We start from the raw sequence: 20,573 nt of genomic DNA on the forward strand, positions 1-20,573 counted from the left end.
AACCAAGAAGAAAAATACATTTTTATCCTTAAATGTTTCGTATGCTTGTTTTTTAAACAACTGTAAATATAGACTAGAAGAGAAACACGCTAATGTGACAATCAAAATCGTAAAAACAACCTTGTATTTAGCGTAAGTATAATGAAACACTCAAGTGTTTCATTCATTTCATTATACTTACGCTAAATACAAGGTTGTTTTTACGATTTTAATTGTAAATATATTTTGCCATTTGTTCCAAAATATTTCAAAGCTAGCAATTTTCTTTACCATTGATTGCCTAAATGCCTTCAATATATACCGAACCACTGTACGTTTTTCGGATGACTCACGATTTGGTTAAGAAACTTACTGATTTGGAGAAAACCTATATCTTAGTTTCGTGTAAGTCACGCATACAGGAGCTGTTGTTCGATGATTATGACCGAAATTTCCTAAATTTCCTTTTCCACAGCTTATCTCTTGGTATTGTGACTGCAGTATTCTATAGAGGTTGCTATCCCATTCTTGCTCAACATGTTCACCCATGACTTAAGAATTCTGATGCCGATTTCAGAGACAACAACGCAGGAGTTCATAGGTCAGGCATTGTAAACGAGTACTTAGAACTGAAAATTATTAATTTATGTCACTAATGATTCCGTATTCGCATGGAATGATTAATGACATAAATTCCATATAGTATCTACGGGATATGCTTCGGAGAAGTATGTGTATTCTACCCAGTACTCTTCGGAACCTTTAACAAAACCTACTTAGAGAATTGTCACACATACCCAAACCGCCAAAGATGATTATATATATATATGAAATGTGGTTCTAGAAGAAGTTATAGCATTTCGTGCTTATGACTTCAAAAAATCAATTTTTGCTCCTGCTTCTTCTTGAGGATTTTCACCTTATAGTTAGTTCTCAAGTCATCAACTCTTGAATCAATAGTAAATTAAGCTTTATAAGGCCTATTTATTTAACCGGTGAGATAAAAATATGAGTACTGGATTATTTTTCTTAGCAGTTAATGAATTCTTTCTTCGTACATATCTACGATACATAAGAAAAGCTTTTATTTGATTCACCGAAACTGTGATTCGATTGGAATGCGTGAATTGTAGGCAGAAATGGCTAGATTCTTAAATTTTAGGCAACATAACCAGAAACAAAACAAGCATGTAGTGTCAGGTTTTTGGAGAATGAAACTTTTAAGAACAGTAGGATCAAGTCATCATGCTTTTATTCCTTCTACCTATGCAGACCTCAGCTAGTTTCTCTGTATCATTATGGTCATTCTGAGGTAACAAAATGAATTATTTCTAGTGTGGAATCAATGTCTTATATAAAGATAAAATATTAGTTCCATCAGGCTTCACTGTTTACACTGTGATCTCTATTTTCAATTTATCTGTAAAACAAAGGGTTTCTGAAGAAGAAACTGTCCCATAAATATTAAGCTGAATTCATCTGTAGACGCAAATTAAACTCAATGTTCCCCATTTTGGTGATAGTTTTCTTTTTCAGACTTAGTCTTTTTTAATATGACTTTTTTAACCTGAAGTCAGTAAGTTTCGCTTGCCTACCATAAATGGTTGTGCCTTGCAGACGATGTTTTGTTGTGAATATTGAATGCTGTCCCTGTTAGAATCCATTACTTCTTCACATCTCCTATGATTTTACAGCAGAGGCAGAAGGTGCACCAACGAGACAGGCACCGACAATCTGATCTTTTCGAAGATCATTCAGGACCCTCATTCCCTGTCTGTACTAAGATTTAGAAGCCATGTATGAAATTTTATTTTAGGAAATTTAAAAAAAAATATGTAAAATGATCAAATAATAAACTTCTCCACTCACACTTTTGTTAAAAAAATTTAATAATGTTTGCACTTGCAATGACAATTTTTTAACTTATAATGTAGTAGGAACAACGAATTAATAACACACAATCACCTTACTGTAATTGTAAGTAAATATTTGTGTTTAATAGATTAGATATGTTTAATGTTAAAATCATTAAACGCATTTATACTTGGACGTGTTTATTTCATTGCATTTCTTTCCGTTCATTTGATTTGAATAAAAGTTAATATACCAAAAATTTAATTAAAATGATACGTGCAGTGCTTTACAGTGATTCATTTTCTTAGCGTTTTGTTTAGTAATGGATATTACGAGCAGCTGCTAACACGCGAAAGTTACATACTTTTTCGGTTATCATATAAAGCAATTACAAAATACAGTTCATGCGTTGACGAGTACATACCTTTATCACATGCACAGTGTTATTACTGGCATCATTCTTAGCATATAATTGAATAAAGATATCGTGATTCAAGCCCATCTTGCGGAGCTCAACAAGAGTCTGAAGCCAGTCGAATGAAGACGATTTCCAGTTTTCTCCCTCCAATAATGGCCACCCACCAAGAGTCTTCAGAATGTCAGAGACGCTTTGCCAATTTTCCTGATGAGTCTTTTCCGAAGAACTAATCTTCTCCGCTTTTTCTACCCATGTCGGGCCTCCTATGGAGGAGAAAAGAAATCCCATTGTCAAGTTTTTTAGCATTTGCCTTCTGAAATGCATTTTAACTACATTTTAGTTTTCAATGTCTACAATGATTTGGAAAGCAGACGAAGAAGTGTCTTAAAACAGTGATGTTCAATACGTGACACTGTATTTTAAAAAGAATTAGATGATATTTTGCGAATCTGGACTTAGGTTAGAAATATTAATGTTTTGCCGCCCAGCCAAGATAGTGGATTAGTGACTCGGATTGCCGTAAGAAAGGGCCCGGTTTCGAATTTCGAAGCAGACTTGGATGTTTGTATGCATATCGTACCTGTGCAATAAGAATATAATCAAAATGTCCTGAGAGATTGGTAATAGAGAAAGAGGGGTAAGAGGCTTCAAGATCATCCTCTCGGGGTGCTCTTCTTCAAAGGTGAGGGCGGAATAGAGCAAAGGCATACTACGTCCTGTATAGTGCCCAAGGCTCTCACCAACGACAAGCGCAATCTTGCCTTCTTGCCAAGATGAAATTCGTGGGCTGGTTCTGATATCAAACAAGCGAGATTAGTCACAACAACAACACTAGTGTTAATGTTTGATGCAACTTCATTAAATTTAGTTGACAGTTAACATTCTAAAACGTTACGTGACCTGAAGTATAGGAACTGGCATTCGTTCAATTGCTCTCTATTTGAAAAATAACTCATTTATTTAGAATAACTCATTGTTTAAAGTCTGTGGTACCATAATGTAGATGATGTGGATAGGTATTGTCTTGGGAAGCGGAATTACATTATAATCCTTTTTGTGGGAAACAGATTTTGGTTTTTCTTCGTTCCAGGCGCACATGAATAAATTAGAATATTTTTGACGTAGCTTAGGCTGAAAAAAACCGGAAATTATGAGTGGCGTCGATAACTCTTCAATAGAATATCTTATTCAAATGATCTCGAAGCTTCGAAAATTACTTCCTGTACGCTATCTGATTACGCAAGTAGCAAAATTTTGAGATTTAAATTTTTCGTTAAGTAAAGGCTTATGCAAAAATCGATAACATTTATTTCAACGTTAAACTGAAAAATCCCTAAATCGAATTTTGAAAATTGCATCTATGTGAGCACTTTTATCATTAACGTATGTTCTATCTTTCGTGGCTCTGTATCTATTCGTTTCTATCCAACAAACTCATACAGAGATTCCATCTTCTCTGATTACAGAGATTAAACCCATAGATTTGTAGTACATCTATTGAAAGATCTACTTTGATGCATCCTAAGTTTTAATTATACATTTTAATCAGGTTATAATTTTTCACATCTGATGGGTCATTATATATTTCATTAGGGATAACTGAAAAGTCCGTACTTATTGAAACGCTAGCTGATAAAGCTATTTTGAACATTTCTATTATGTTTAAGGTATAACGACAGAAAGATGCATAATTTAGAATAAATCTTACCGTTTTCATTACACTTTTCATAGGATGATTTTAAATCGGAAATATATTTAGATTTATTTTCTGTCATTGTGTTTTCTAGCAGATCTAAAAATAAAAACAAAAGTACTTATTCATCAGAAATCGTATTCGTAACCAGCATTTCATTATACCAGATCTAGAAATGAAAACAAAAGTACTTATTCCTCAGAAATTGTATTCGTAACGTGTATTCGTGTATAGAGTTTGTCGCAAAAACCTAAATTAAATTATCTAGTTATGCATTGGTAATATTCTAATGTTTTTAGGTTTTAGTTTTAGATTTCTGAGCGGAAGACGTAAAAATTATGCAATCTGATACCCGGACGTCTACCACCTTTATAGTTCCTTTGCCATTTATGGAGTTAAGAAATTTTTAAGACAAGGAGATATCATACTGCGCCCTCGCGAAAACTCGAACTCCTCCGGAACTTCCGATTGCTAACCGAACTTTCTTTCCAGTTATAAAATGAAATCGTGCTGTAAGGAGAAAAAAAATACCTTAAACTTTCACCCGCTTAAAAGACCACTATAGAGGCAAGCATCCAATCTCTAAACACTGGTAGTGACAAATTATTGGCCCCAGTTGCATTTCGGGCTCCATTTTATAACTTTTGTAACTTTTTTAGTAAGGAAAATGTTAAAAATGTGCAATGCCACCGCCGGGGCTCGATCTCTGGACGTGCGTTTCAATTCTATCATAAATTCGTATGATGTGCAGAGAGTAAAATACCTCTCAAAATTCTTTGGAGTAAGTTTCGGCTGTTCGTCCACGTTCCCGCCTTGCCAGTACAGTGTTTAGTGATGCTGACTTCGTAATCATATGTCGAGGTTCAGACCCGGGAAAATGCATGGCTGTTTGTAAATGTATAGTATCTGTGTGGAGTTTTCGACAAGTTACCAGCAGTGACACACGTCTTTCAACACATTTTTATTAAGCGCAGGGTTAATTGATTTGGATTTATTGTTTTGCAACAAAGCACACCAAGCTTATATGGCTTAGGGAAAGAAGACCTGACTAAAGAGTTCTGCTTCATATTTAGGTTACGCGTGATGAAAAGTGTGCAACGCCCATGCAGAAAGCCTCTTCGCAAAGACTTGAAATTGGTTTGAATTATCGGTTTTTAGTGCTCTTAAAACCGTTCAGTCAAATGTGGACTTAAACACTGAGTGTGTCTAAGTGGGATAAGAAGAAATGTTCTGAAAATTCTTTGGTTCTGAAGATATACAATCCCTATTATACCCATATATATATATATATATATATATATATATATATATATATATATATTATTATTATTATTATTATTACTGATATTTTATTTTCCTGTTTAAAAGATGGCTATCATCAAGCTTGTATGATATCTAAAGTAAAACTTATTTTAACTTAACAAAGAAATTGCTCTCAATTTTTCATTAATTGTAATGATCAATCTCATGGTGGTCCATGGTGACTAACCTCGGAGTTTAAGGTCGATATCGTTTTCAACTTCATTAGCGATAGAGATGTCGTGCTGGATATCAGAAACTTCATGTCTCTTCAGCCAACCACCACAGGCAAACTGGTAGAAGTCTTCACAAGGTTCTACGCTTTGATTCAAATTGGACAGGATTTCGACAGCTAAAATGTAAGTAAAACTCATCAGATACATATTGGTAATTTCACTGCATAGATTTATTAACACAATATTTTCGACTTTGAAAAAATAAAACATTTTCATTCCAGCCCTGATAATAATATAGGACGAAATCTCTATCGGTGTTGGAAATTACCAAACTAGCAAACTTTTAAGATGACTGTTTCAGAGAAATTTATGCAAATAAATTTCCCGAAATTTGAACTTGAGTATTTAATATCAAGCTTACAAGTGTGGATTACAAATGAAACATTTTCCTGTAAATTGTAAGCATATCTGCTTGAAGTTATTCATTCCTTCAGTTGCAGTTAATTTGTAATCTTTCTCTCAGAAATATATATGTGGTATTTGCGTGAAGCTCACTCTTTACTCTCGTTAGTTTTATTAAAATCGTTTTTAATGATTAAGCATTAAAGTTATTCCGCCATACTTTGTCTGAACACCTAGTTTTCGGAATTTTAATAAAATGTTAGCAAATAAAATTATGGCAAAATGCTGTAATTCGTTTAGAATTTCTCTTCACGAGTTTTTTTTAAATTAAAACATTGTAAATCAGTAAACAAATGCCTTTTCTAGTAAACACATTTCCAAATTTTGCTCATGTCAAGGTATTTCTTTTCTCATAAACATCATACTGCTCATGCTTAAATCCAAAACTGTGAATCTGAAACATGCGAGCTAGTGTTATTTAATACTTTGATTTGTATCGTTAATGTTCATAGTGTTGCAAGTGGTTCCACTTATCAAAGCTATGTCTAGCAATATACTGTTTGCCGCATTTAATTAATTGGATCTGCACAAGTGACGTGCTGGTTATGAATTTGGATGAAAAGTCACTAATTCCATACGGAATCCACATACAAAAATATGGATATTATAACAATTTTTCTGGTTACAACGACTGATTGATGATCTGCAAACTAATCCCTTTCCTCTATCAGCCAATCAGTTACTCTCAAACGTTACTTCTACTGTGTGAAAGAGTCATCGCTGTTGTCATAACTGTTTATGGAAACAAGAGGTAAAAGAAAATAAAAGGTTAGCTTTATTATTTCACTAGCGGAAGTACTAGATGCCATTTACTTTAGATTGAGAGTAATGCATCTAGCAATAGGGAGAACGATACCGCTGTAATCCTTCTTTAATAACGATGCAAAAAATACGATTCATAGTCCTACATTTTTCAGTCTGATGCGATATGGATCCCACATAACAAATTTCGATAGAAAGATAAAATAATTCTTTTCTCTCATTATATCAGCAAGAATGACATGCAGTTTTTAATGATTTTCGTCTTTCTTTTCAAATGGTGACAAAGGCTCACATTAAATCCAATATTTCACCTATATTCAATTTAGTCGATTAAATGTGGCAAAAAATTATCATAATCGATCGGAAATCAATAACGCGAACAAACATTCTTCTTTACATGTATATATTTTGTAAAGCTTACAAATTTTTTATTAACTAACTTTGAAAGCGAGTAGTAGCAACACTTTTCGAAATAAAGCATTGTTATCTCCAACGCGCAAGACTGTTGCCATTTGGAAAAATGATTGCGAAAATTTGCTTCAAGAGTTTTTAATTAATGTTTCAACTGATTAAAGTCGTACGAAGATGGGAACAGTCGAAATGGCTTCCCACGAAATTTTGGAATCGGGACTAATGTATGTAATGATTGGAAATGCTATTTTTATTTCATTTAATTTTTTATGAACAAACTCTATGATTTGAAAGTCAGCAGTGGCAACAGTTCTCGAAATAAAGCAGATTTTCATCTCCAGCTTGCGAAACTGTTGCCACACGGGAAAATGATTGCGGAAATTATAGTTTTCTCGAGTTTTTAATTATTATCTTTGATTTTACTTATTTTTTGGGGGAACAATTGAACGCCGACCTTTTCTAGGACCCCAAAAAATGATTGTAGAAAGTTTGGTGACGATAGCTATAGTAGTAACTGAATTATTAACTAAAAAACAAACATACTTTCTTCTTTATATATATCGATTATTGGTAACGTGAATTTAAAAAATAATATAACGCAAAACTGCAAGCCTCTATGACGACAGCTATTGGATGGAACTTTACAGTAAAATAAATAACTTAACCATCAGTGATTTTAAGCAAAATTATACACCATCTGGATCGGGCAGCACAAAGTCTGTTAAGCTCTTACTGGAAACCCTACCGAAAGTCAGGCGTCGACGTTTATTCTGAAGAGCCTGTTCTCTTAGGCAAGCAGATTGAGGCGAGAACAATCAAATCTCTACTACAAATCAACCTGTTACGTTTTTCTCGAAATTTAACTATTTTGCTTGATATAAAAATCTGTATATGCCTCTGCATTGAACGAGTACGTAAAATATAATCTTAAATTTCAACTTTTAGTATAACTTAATAAAGTGTCTCTTTGTGACAGGCATTATCGGGGAAACAAGTTGGAATGAAAAAATAATTTTTGGGAGAGCAGAGTTTAAAGGAGAGTTTAACATTCCGGCAGATTTTCAGCAATACATATCACTGAAAATATGGAATAAGAATAAATGTGCTTGGTTGAGAATTGTTGTCAAATTATTTTGTGAGAAGACTTAGGGAAACAGGAGCTTTATGAAAACATCATTTCTCACGCAATGACAATTGAAAATGATGTTATGTTTGTAACCGATCAGTAAATCCGATATTTGTTGAGAGCTCAAATATATAAACTGCATAATATATAATAATAAGCTATAGTTTATAACAATAATAATATATAGTTTAGTAGTAGCATAATATATAGTTAGTATAAAACAAAGTTTTGTTTAAAATGTGAATATTTGAAAATCTTGAAAGGGAAATAGATCTACAGAAATATTTACAGCTATAGATGATTCCAAAGGTTTAATTTTAGAATTTAAAATAATCATTTAAAGTTCTGTAGTTACATTTTAAAAAATTATTTTCTTCAAATTTTGATGATTTGAACGAAAATTAGGTTCATGAACTCAAACCAAAGGCAATGACTGATGTCAATCATTTAATATTAAACCCTAAAGAAGAGCGTGTCAAGTTTGAAGGTTAAAAATAAAAAATTAAAAATTCCCAAAATATCGTTATATGAATTAGAGCTAAAGATTAAGACAGGATTTCTGGAGCTTTCTGAAACGATCCTAAACATACTCTGAGCATTTTGTGCTACTTCTTTATGCGAAGCAACAATTCTAGCATTGAATTTATAAGATCAAGAAAATCCGTCAACACTGCAAAATTTTGAAGAAGTTCTGCATCTCTTAATACATAACATTCATTCAATATTTAAGTCTTTAAATAAATCCAACTGATTACTATGAACTTTAGTATAAACTGATTAGTACGTAAGTTTTGCCATTAACGATTAGTAAATTATATTTTATATGTACCAAAAAATTTTTTCCAAATGAAATTTCTCTTAATAAATCATATCATAATTTATTAATTAATATAATTATTTAACTTTGTAATCCTAGTTTCTATATCTCTGCACCAAGGGAAACGAAAATGCTCGCTCAAGTAAAATATCGCCAAGTAGGAAAGTTTGAAAAGGTCTACTTTAGGCAAAGTGAGGCTGAAGACTTAAACACTGGCACTTCAGCAGTGAAGTTTAATTAGATTATTTGTTAGCTGTGACACACAAGGGCTGTCTACCTGAAAGAAGAGATGCCTTACTGGTGGACATTCTCAAGAAATCTGGTTAGTATTTTCATTACACGTAGGGAAAGCCACAAAACACGCTCCTTGAAGCAACCTGTTAACTTGTGTTCGAATCCGAGTCGAACTACCAGTACTCAAATCATTCACTCACTGGTGGAGAACTTCTGTGTAATGATATCGGTAAAGTAATATCCAGCCAGCTAGCGTATATCATTTTTCTCAACTTCTCATATTTGCCTTGCCTCCCGTCATGAGATTTCTTTTTGGTCGTTTGAAATAACCGTGGAATCGAAAGTGACATGACGGTGTTGCACAATCAGTTAAAACGAATGTGACATATGTGCTTAAAAGTATCATAGAAAAGTATTTCACTGTTTGCTGCGAGATCTGCAAAAACTCAATCATGGTGTACATAAGCAGTGAACGGAAACAAATTGAGTTTGTAACTTTGTAGGGTTCACTTGCTTATCTTCTAAGTGACAACAGTATGTGTAGCAAGTTCTTGTAGGACATGAGAAAAATTAAAAGTACCTCTTTAAAATTTACAATACGTCAACTCGACGCTAACACACTACGCCTCCTTTGAGCGGTAACTAAAATCACAGAATTAAACTAAAAATTCGAAGGTGTTCACAAGTAATAGAACTAAGCTACAGGGCATAGATATTCCTGTTTCTTAACCCTAGAAGAAACTATTAGAAGCAAAGTGAATGCATTTATGCCACTAGCAATAACACAGGGAGTAGAAGCTCACGCTACAGAGCTGACGGCAATAGCCTCTCTCTAACTTTCCTTCTAGAACGCGGTATTTAAACTTTTTCTACTTCATGTAGAATCTGTATTCCTTCACGCGCGCTACTAAATTCAAATATTCTGGCATTGCTAATTAGGGGAATGGAGGCTTACAAGAAAGTTTAAATTTAAACTTTGACTTGTTAGTTAAAATAAATATAAATCCCTACAAGTTATATTGCATGTAATTTTCTATAACATCGGTCCTCGATATTGATCGAATGAAAATTTAAATGTTTGAGCTATCTTAGTGAAATTTTAGGCTATAAACTGGTATTTACGAAACAGACTAAAACCCTTACGAAATAAAAATAAAACAATAATTAATAGTTGTTATGTAAAGAAATTTGGGAATGCGAATAACTTTAAATGTGCAACGAAACTTGCAGACACATTTAAAAAAACGTAGCTATTTTTTTTTTTTTGAGAGAAAACGTAACTGCATTCTTTAAAGTACCAATCATTTCCAATCATACCTCATCACAAGTAACGTTTTTCATGTTATCTCTGAAGCTGCTTCAGTACTCACTTTGAATATTGCAAAGTTGCCAACAACTTCCACACAGTTTGACGCATCATTAAGGCTTATTATTTATTTTAAATGGTCATTTGTTTTGTATTCTTGCTATTTTAATTCATCTTTTCAAAATGCCTTGGATGAAACAAGCTCGGTGCTTGAGAATAGGACTAGAAAATCATCTATTTATACATTGCGACTTTTAAGGAAAAAGTTGTTAAAGGATATTTTAATCTTACCTGCTTTAGCACATCCAGGCGTCAGGCAGAAATCATACTCGGAAGAGATGTTAAGGAGAGATGCTAGGTGCCCTATGTTCACTGACATTTCAGTAGATTGTCCAGAATCTACAGTAGAATATTTCTCTTAAACTGTGAATGTAGGTTAACATATTTATTTACATCTAAATATAAATATAAGCAATATCTAACAAAACCATAAAGATTAGCTCATCTAGTAAAGAAAAACCAGAGCAAGTGCTGTATAATTACGATCATTGCTGTTTCTTTTTTTAACCGTGGGTAAGCTCATAACTTCAGCAGGTTTCCCCATACTTGATTTTCTATATTAGCCGTTTCTAAGAAAACTAGTTAGTCTTTCATTTCATTTGATTTCAAACATTCATTGGAGCTGCCAATGGCTTCCGAAGGTGGATGTCATTCATATGCTATGATATAAAATGCTGGTGTTAAATATCAGAAAAATAAGACTTTTAACGTAAAAAGGTGGAAGATTATGCGATAGATTAAAATGTAGTAACGCTTTCTTTTCCCATCAAAGTGATTGAAAATATCTGACAAAAATGTAGAGGTGACTGTGATAGATTTTGTCATGGAATGTGCACGCAAAAAGAGTACTTTAAGCGCTGTTAAAGATTAGGTAAAATTATTCTGCTAACGTGAATAGTAGTTCCAAATGTGAATTTCGAGGAACTTGAAACATTACATGAACGCGGAGCTTGCTGACAAACATTTCAGCTATGGAACTGTGGTAGAGATGAAGCAGATATTAAAAGAAAGTTTTAGTTTAGTTGATTACGGCAAAGCCTGCTAGGGCTATCTGTCCAAGGGAAGGGATGGCTTTGTGGAGGACTATTTAAAGGCAATTAGCTGGTACACATGTTACACGTGGGGAAAACCACAAAAACGCCCTTGCAGCCAGCCCCTTTCGCTTGGAATGGAAACCAGGTAGGAGGTCCAGTGTTTAGCAATTTTATATTAAAAGAATGCAAAGAGAGCGATTCTCGGATACCTCAACAGTGCCCATTTTCCACTTGCCCGTTGAACTGTTCGCAGTTTCGTAGAAAAAAATGTATAATTGCCTGCTTATCCCACACATATAATGCATATTTACTATATAACTCATTTACAGAATTCTATTTAACCCATGTGGCAAGTTTAAACATAAGCTAACTTCCTCCGGGATGAGAACAATGAGACTATGCTTATCGTGTCATGCTTCATATGTCAGCATGGAACACTTCAGATAAATTTTTAAAAATACGAATTTTACCTTCTTTGATACATTCTGGTATCAGACAAATTTCGGATGTAGAGGAAACTTGACGAGGATATACTAGGGAGCTCACATTTGTTGGCAAGCAAGCTTTTGGTCTGGAATCTGGGAAGAAAATAATTTACCCATTTTAGAATTATATACAGGGTGATCAGCGAATAAGCCCTGATTTCAAAATTAAATATCTCTACAACAAAGATCGATAGAATTATGCGGTAAACTGTATGTTTATTAGAAAAACTGTAAAAATGGTGTACAAAAGTTTATAAAATTTAATTATGAAAATCGTTATCAGATGGCGCTCTAATCGCAACGACCTATCAATAGCCTTTAAAATGTGCTTCGAAGTCGAAAGTGATCAGTATAACTGTTGGCTAGTGAAAAGAGGCTAGCGTAGAAAGTGAAATAATGTATTCCATTTAACAACGTGTATTTTGGTTCTGGAATTTCACAGATTAGAACACAGTCCTACAGCAACACGTCGCAGTTTTCGAAACCTATTCAATGTTCCAGTTGGACCCGATGCGAAAACCATTCGCATGCTCTTCGCGAAATTCGAATGGACTGGAAGCGTGGCTGATGATCGAAAGGAAAATGTTGGACCTAAGCAAACTATAGTCACTCCTGAAAATGCAGCCAAAGGTTCTGGATTTGTTCAGCAAAAAAACTTAGAAAAGCATCCGACAGATTGCATCAGAGATTGGTTTGAAGTACACGAGCACACAAAAACTATTTAAAAATAGCCTACGGCTGTTTCCATACAAAATCCATCAGGCCGTACCCATGAAAGCTGTGCAACAAAGGGTTGACTTTGCGAATCAGATTCTAACAATGATCTACAACGACAGATTTGATGTGAGCTGCATCTGGTTCACAGATGAGGCCCATTTTCATTTGAAGGGAATCGTTAATAAACAAAACTGGAGATTTTGGGGTACCGAAAATCCTCATTTGTGTGAAGAAAAAGCACTGCATTCGCCTAAAGTTATCACATGGGCTGCGGTATGCGCCAGAGGCATTATCGGACCCTTTTTCGTACGACAAACGATAAATACTGAACGTTAGGTTACAATTTTGAAACAATTTGTCAGCACTCAACTAGCGTTGAAGGATCGACCAGGTATCGACTGGTTCCTGCAAGATGGGGGCTCGACTACATCGAACAAATAAAGTTTTTCACTTTCTTCATGAATACTTTGGGAATAGAGTAATTGCGTTAGATTATCCTCAATTTACTGACACAGGAATAGCTTGGCCTCCATTCTCCGTATCTCAGTCCTTGTGACTTCTTTCTGTGGAGCGCATTGAAAGACGCTGTCTATCGAAACAATCCTGCTACTCTAGATGAGCTTGAATCGTTTATTGGTGTTGCATGTGATTCCATTTCGGTCGAGACATTGCAAGACGTGATGTCAAATTTCATTGTTCGTTTACGCCACCTCATTGTTCCGAACGGTGAACATTTTGAAAAAATTGTATTTTGGTTGCAAAGGCTGCTTCACTTTATTTTTTTAATTAATTTTTTTTACTATTTTCAGAGAAAAAATTTTCAGCGCAGAGCGCCATCTGTTAACGATTTTCGTAACTAAATTTTCTAAACTTTTGTACACCATTTTTACAGTTTTGCTAATAAATGTACAGTTTATCGCATAATTCTATCGATTTTCGTTGTAGAGATATTTAATTTTGAAATCAGGGCTTATTCGCTGATCACCCTGTAAAATACAAATTTACTATTTGCGCAAATAGGTTAGAAATAGCCTATGCATGCACAAAGACCCTCGCATACACACAAATATATATATATATATATGCGTACACACCGTGCCTACAGAAATACTTACCATTACCCAACCATTATCTTCTAACCGTTAGTAACATATATATTTCCAATTAAAAATATTCCAAATAATGGAAAAATTCACGTTTTGGCATTTTCAAATTTAAAGGAATCAATTTTGCAAAAATTACAGAATCTGAACTTTTTATATGTTTGCGTATGCCCTATATTTAAATTTAGGAAAACTGTATGTTCATTATAAAAATTACAATGCAAAATATCTCTCTCCGGTAAGACAAAAAATAGCCGAGATATTTAATTTCAAAATTTTCGATATTTGATGTTATTTTCATTATGCATTCAGGAATTGGTTAATAAAAAATTTAGAATAATTCAAAGGTTAATTTTTTGCTTTAAATGCTGTTAAATGATATTCTTTTATACTTAGTTATTTTTATTTAAAATTTTATCATTTTCGGTACACCGAAAGACTAGACACGTATGTCATATATAAGCGTTCAACATCTAACAATGCGTCAATATTTTAATAGCTGATATTTTATTACTTTTAGAATAATAATTCGACAATAATAAAAATATTCATAAAAATACATGTACTTTTTATGTTTTCTAAAAGCAATATTGTTACGATTTGACTACGCGCCAACAATTAAGCCTCCCAGTGTTTTCTAGAACACGAATTCTATAAAATTCTATGAACAAGATTCCCATTCTGAAAGAAACTAATATCGATGTATAAGGTATTTCTCATGCCTTATTATGCCTTCGTGGTGTAATGGTCAGCACACTTGGCGCGTATTCGAGAGGTTCGAGTCCCGGACAGAGCGCTGTTCATTTTTCACATCTTCTGCTTCCGAAATATCCTAATGTCTCTACAGTGGCGCCCTAACTAAAAAAGGTGATGAATTATGATTCTTGACCACCAGGATTTGGCGACTGAGTCCCCTAATCCCCAATCGCTCTTAAAAGAGGGAAATATGTAAGGTATTTCTCCCGACTTCTTAGCATGCATGCGTGGTGTAATTGTCAGTACGTCAGCCTTTGCTTCATCAAGTGTCTTAAAATGATCCCATTTACCTATTTTTAAATAGTTTTATACAGGCTTCTAAAAATTGTTTTTCTTTGAACCACATTCCTTAGTAAAAAATGGTGAACATTAACTCTCTTTTAGCTCTTTTAAACTGAAGATCTTTTCTGTAGCTAGAGAAGTTTTTTAAAGAGTTTGAAATTTGTTTCTGCTGTAGGTGACAATATCCTTTCAGAATGCGAGAAGAAAACAGAGAGACGCTTCAGGTTTTAATAAGGAATAACAGAACCTTGATCTTTCCTTCCTGTCTGGGCGTTTCTATCCAATATGATTCGTCATCTCTAATCCTGAAAGAATTTCTATTATAAAGTATTTCTCCCGCCTTCCTAGCGTGTCTTCGTGGCGTAGGGGAAACCGGTATTTCAGAGGTCCGTGGTTCGATTCCCGACGAAGGCGGTTGCATATTTCTCATCTCGCCTGCTTCCAAAAAATCCTAATGTCTCTGCAGTGGTCCCCTAACTAAAAGGGTGTTGGATGAGGTTTCTCCACCCCCGTGATTTGGCGATAGGGTCCCCTGAAACCCCAGTCGCCCTTTAAAAAGGCGTGTATCTAAGGTATTTCTCCCGCTTTCCTAGCGCGCCTTCGTGGTGTAGTGGTTTTGCACGCTAGGCCGGTATTCCAGAGGTCTGCGGTACGATTCCCGGTGAAGGCGTTGCTAATTTCTCATCTTGACTGCTTCCAAAAATATACTAATGTCTCTACACTATAAGTATTATTATAGATACGCGCAGGTATGGTTGTTCGAATTATCATTTCTTAGTATTGTTCGTTTCTATATCATGCTGTTGGCTCAGCATTTAACGCTAAGACTGTTTATTGAGAAATGTTTGTGGTGAAGTACATATTAATTATTTGCGATGCTTCTGTATGAACTCTTAGATATACCTACACATGGATTCATGAGTGCCTCGTACGTAGCTCTCAGCTCTACGTCCATATTATTTATCTACAGATGATATTTTATGATACGAAATGCGCAGAGTGAAAAAGATGCTGAAAGTGAAACCTTTGCAAACTCTAAAAATTATTTTATTATACCAGGCGGTTATAAATAAACTTCCCCTATAAACGGCATGTTACAGAGCAAACGGGTGAACGGACTGCAACGAAATTTTGTGTTTATTCTCTTTAGAAAACTTATTTCGAGATCCTATTGTATTTAATCATTATTTTTATTTCAATATTTAGTATACTATCCTTCAGTGTTAAACACTAGCTCCAAATTTAATATTACACATAAACCGTACTATGAAACACAGGGCAATTTTGCATTTCGCATTGCACTGTAGTAGAATGTCATATCATTCAGTTGATTCTGTGTTTATCCTGCGCGTAATATGAGCATCATTCCACGCTCAATATATTTGAGTGAACGTAGAAATTCACTCTTATTATTTATTATTAGCTGTGAACTTAGAATTGTTATTATTTATTAGCAGTGAATTATTATTATTCACTGTTGTAATATGTCACCCATTGTGATCTTTCAATGAACTTATAAATTCACTGTTATTATTCATTATTAAATGTGAACTTAGACCTGTTATTATTTATTGACAATGAGCTGTTACCATTCACTGTTATCATTTATTATTAACTGAGAGCTTTGCGTGAACTTAGGAACCCACTATTATTATTTATTTTTAATAATGAACTTATAACTGTTATTATTTATTAATAATGAACTGTTATTATTCATTGATACAATTCATTATTGTGAACTTAGAACTGCTGTTATTTATTAACATTGAAGCTATTAATCCCTGTTAATCTTTATTATTAGTTGTGATTTTTGCTTGAACGTAGAAATTCACTGTTATTATTTTTATTAAACGTGTTTATTTTTTTTCTCCTGTGCAAATTTCGTTATCTGTGCAACTGTCCTCATTTGCATACAAACACTTCCTTCAGCATTTTTGTTTCACCGAAGTGTTTGGTTTTCATATGTTTAGTTCTATTTTGAGAAACTTATCATCCATAATTATAATATAACTTTTATTTTGGGCTTTTTTACTAAATTATTACGCTTCACTGAATGATGATCACTTCCAATTATCAGAACGACAGTTTCTATAACTTGGTAACATCATTTTGTTCAAGAATGCGTTGTAATCCAATTAATATCTTTCCCTTTTCAACACTTGTTATATATCATCTTCGAAAACGATACATTTCGTTTATCGATGTCATTAATTTAAAGACTTCAATCCTCGAATAACGTGAAATTCCGAATTCAGTGTTTTAATTCCACATCGTTTCATATCCCATCACATTTTAAAAGTTTCTTTAAATTTTATTATGTTTAAAATGTAAGACTATCTTTTTTACTATGATTTCCATAATGCGTAAAAACGTGCTAAAGAGAATTTATTGTATTCGAGAGGATTCATGTAAAATAAAGAAAAATACCGCTTCGTTTACACATTGCTCGGAAAGTGCTCTTGAAAAAGAATTGTGTCGCGTAATTCCTCCCACAAATTTCATATTCTTTTATTGTTTCGCTACATGAAAAGCGCGCTAATGAACGATGATTTGAACTACAGCCTCAGATGCCGTGAGAAAAATGCTGTGATGAAAATTGCACATAAAAGGGTAGCAGCGGCTTTAAAGTGACTATTTTAAAGTAAAAGATTATACAATATGTTTCAAACTTATTAGAAGAAGTGTCATGGCATACTTCTTTTTAAAGAATATATAATTAAATTTTACAATGCTTAAATTATAAAGTTGCATTTTACTATTCTTTGCTATGCTTTCCATATTACATAACAATAGATAATAATTCACATAATTTTTAAAGTCTTACTAATCTCATTTATGATTATGACTTAATATCATGAGTATTCAAATTACTAACTTATTCTTTTTACTTCCTTGTACGAAGTAAAAAGGAAGTATTGTTATCGCGAAAAGTTTCAAGCATCATATTTCAACGACAATATCCATTTTGACACCTATCGAATGCAATTTAACAATGTTTTTGCGTGACATCTGTACGTAAGGACAGACTAAAAGACTCGTTTACTCCAAAAAAATTATAAAACTGCTTTAAAATGTATTCTGAAGAGAATTTTTCGTGGTGTCTGTACGTACGTAAATATGTATCTGGCATAACTCAAAAAACGAGTAGCCTCAGAACTTGGCAGCACTAAACGTATATATATATATATATATATATATATATATATATATATACACTCTGTTACCCAGCTCGGTGATATCAGTTTCTTTACTCTTATATGTTTGCAAATTGTTCATTTTTTGCTTGAAAAAAAAAATGATTGAATTATGTTGTGCTTACCTTCCGGTTAAAGTTTTTATTATTTGAATTAATTGAATGAGAGATACTGAATCGTCTGTGAAAAACTATTTTTTTTTTATTTTGTTTGCTTAATTTCTTTTATACATCGTTCTAGATTTATTATTTTGAATATTTATTATTTGAAGAAAACATGTGGAAACGATTAGGTAATTTTTCAAATGATATAAATTTTGTGCATTCTGAGTTATATTATGACCGATTAAAGACAACGATATAATAATTAACAAACCTTTAGATATTGCTAATAAATTTTCCGGTACGTATAAAAAGCAATTTACCGTCAATCAATTCTACAACACAAATAATTCGCTCATCTGCAGTCATGCAACCGACTTTCTCTCCGCCTACCAAGATAAAAGAAACTATCCTACCTCACCTAATGAAATGAAATCTTTAAATACTAAACTAAATCCTAAAAATCAGTAGGTTTCGACACCAACACGAATAAAGCTCTCATGGAACTTCCCAGAAGAGGAATTTGCTCAAATCACAAATATGTTTAATGCCTGCTTAAGATTAAACCTTTTTCCTCGCAACCGGAAACACGCCGTTATTATTTTTAACTAAACAAGCCTGGGTAGAACGGTTCTGAAACTTTAGATTATCAGCTTACTCTCAGCTTTAGGAAAATTACTTGAATGTCTCATCATAAATAGAATCAATACCTACTTAGAAGATCATAACATCATTAGAGATTATCAGTTTGGCTTTAGGCATGGGTTCTCTACTGCATAGCAAATAACCCGTATAGTTGAGCATATCGGGGAAAGTTTTAACAAATAGGAGACTGTCGTGGAAATATTCATCGACATAGAAAAAACCTTTGACAGAATTTGGCATCCAGGCCTACTCGTTAAATTAATGGGATATAAATTTCCACCAGAAATCATTCTTCTCGTAACTAGTTATCTTCAATCGCGCATCTTCCAAGTTAAAATTAAAAATTCCTTATCTGAAATTTAAAACATCACTGCAGGAGTAGCACAAGGTAGTATTTTAGCTCCTGTGCTCTTCAACATATACATCAACAATATCCCTAATTATCCTAGAGAAGCCCTCATCACATGCTATGCCGATGACACGGCGATTTTAAGCAAATCTTTGAATCCTAAAAAACCCGTCTCCTAACTTCAAGAAGTCCTTGATAAGATTTATCCATAGTTTGCAGCCAATCAACTCTGAAATATCTACTGTTGTTTATTTTCAAAAAAAAAACATCTAACCAGAAAGCCTCTTGAAAACATCAAACTTAATAATATTGAAGTAGCACGGAATGCCTCAGTCAAATACCTGGGTGTTTACTTAACCTTTCAAAATCACATCAATTAAATCTGCAAGAAAGCAAACCAAGCTATTGGAAGTGTTTACGCATTAATACGCAAACAATCAACTCTTAGCATCGCTACTAAAAGAATTTTATATTTACAAGCCATAAGACCTATGCTACTCTATGCTTCTCTACTCTTCTCCAGGCTGGGCGGCTACCGCTCGTACGAACAGATTGAAAATTCAAAGAATACAAAATAAAGTCTAGAAAATCATAGCCAATGCTCCCTGGTTCGTAAGAAAATTCAATCTGCATAATGACCTCAGGATTAAACCTACAGACTCAGAAATTCTAAAATTATCACATAAACTCTTCCTCAAATGTGATCAACACAATTAAGAAATTAGGAAATCATTAAGAAATTAGGCAATTATGACTACGTCATACAGCAAAATCATAAAAGACCTCGTACTATATCCATCATAATTCTAAATGGTAGGGCTTGTTTATATTATCTTATATTTTTTCATTTACTTCATTTAAACAAGCTTTATATTTTATTCATATTTAACGAAGTTTTCATTTCGTACCTTGCAAAGAAGATTTTTATACCTAATATAGCAGGTTTTGTGGACTGTATTTGTATATTTGTTGCGTGCGTACGGTTTCGTTTCGAAATGAATGCACAAGTCCGATGAAAAAGGAACAAAATTTATTATTATCACAACAAATAATGCTTAAATGCCCTCAAATAATCATGCAGTATCACAATATATCACAGTAGTTATCTTATAACTACTCAAACGTTCAAGATAATTTAATTCAAAACAGCTAAAGAAAGCTAATCCGAGAATTCGCTACAGTCAACAAGAGCAGTTTTCTAAACAACAACAAACTAAGTAACTACTACGAACTAAGAGGTTTTCTTTCTTCTATAAGATTTTAAAATCGCGCGCGAGAATTTTCTAGTACTTTCTCGAAATCAAAAAGAG

Source organism: Stegodyphus dumicola, chromosome 11, assembly GCF_044657685.1.
Source record: "Stegodyphus dumicola isolate Sdum_Otavi_A_Nest chromosome 11, ASM4465768v1".
NCBI lineage: Eukaryota > Metazoa > Arthropoda > Arachnida > Araneae > Eresidae > Stegodyphus > Stegodyphus dumicola.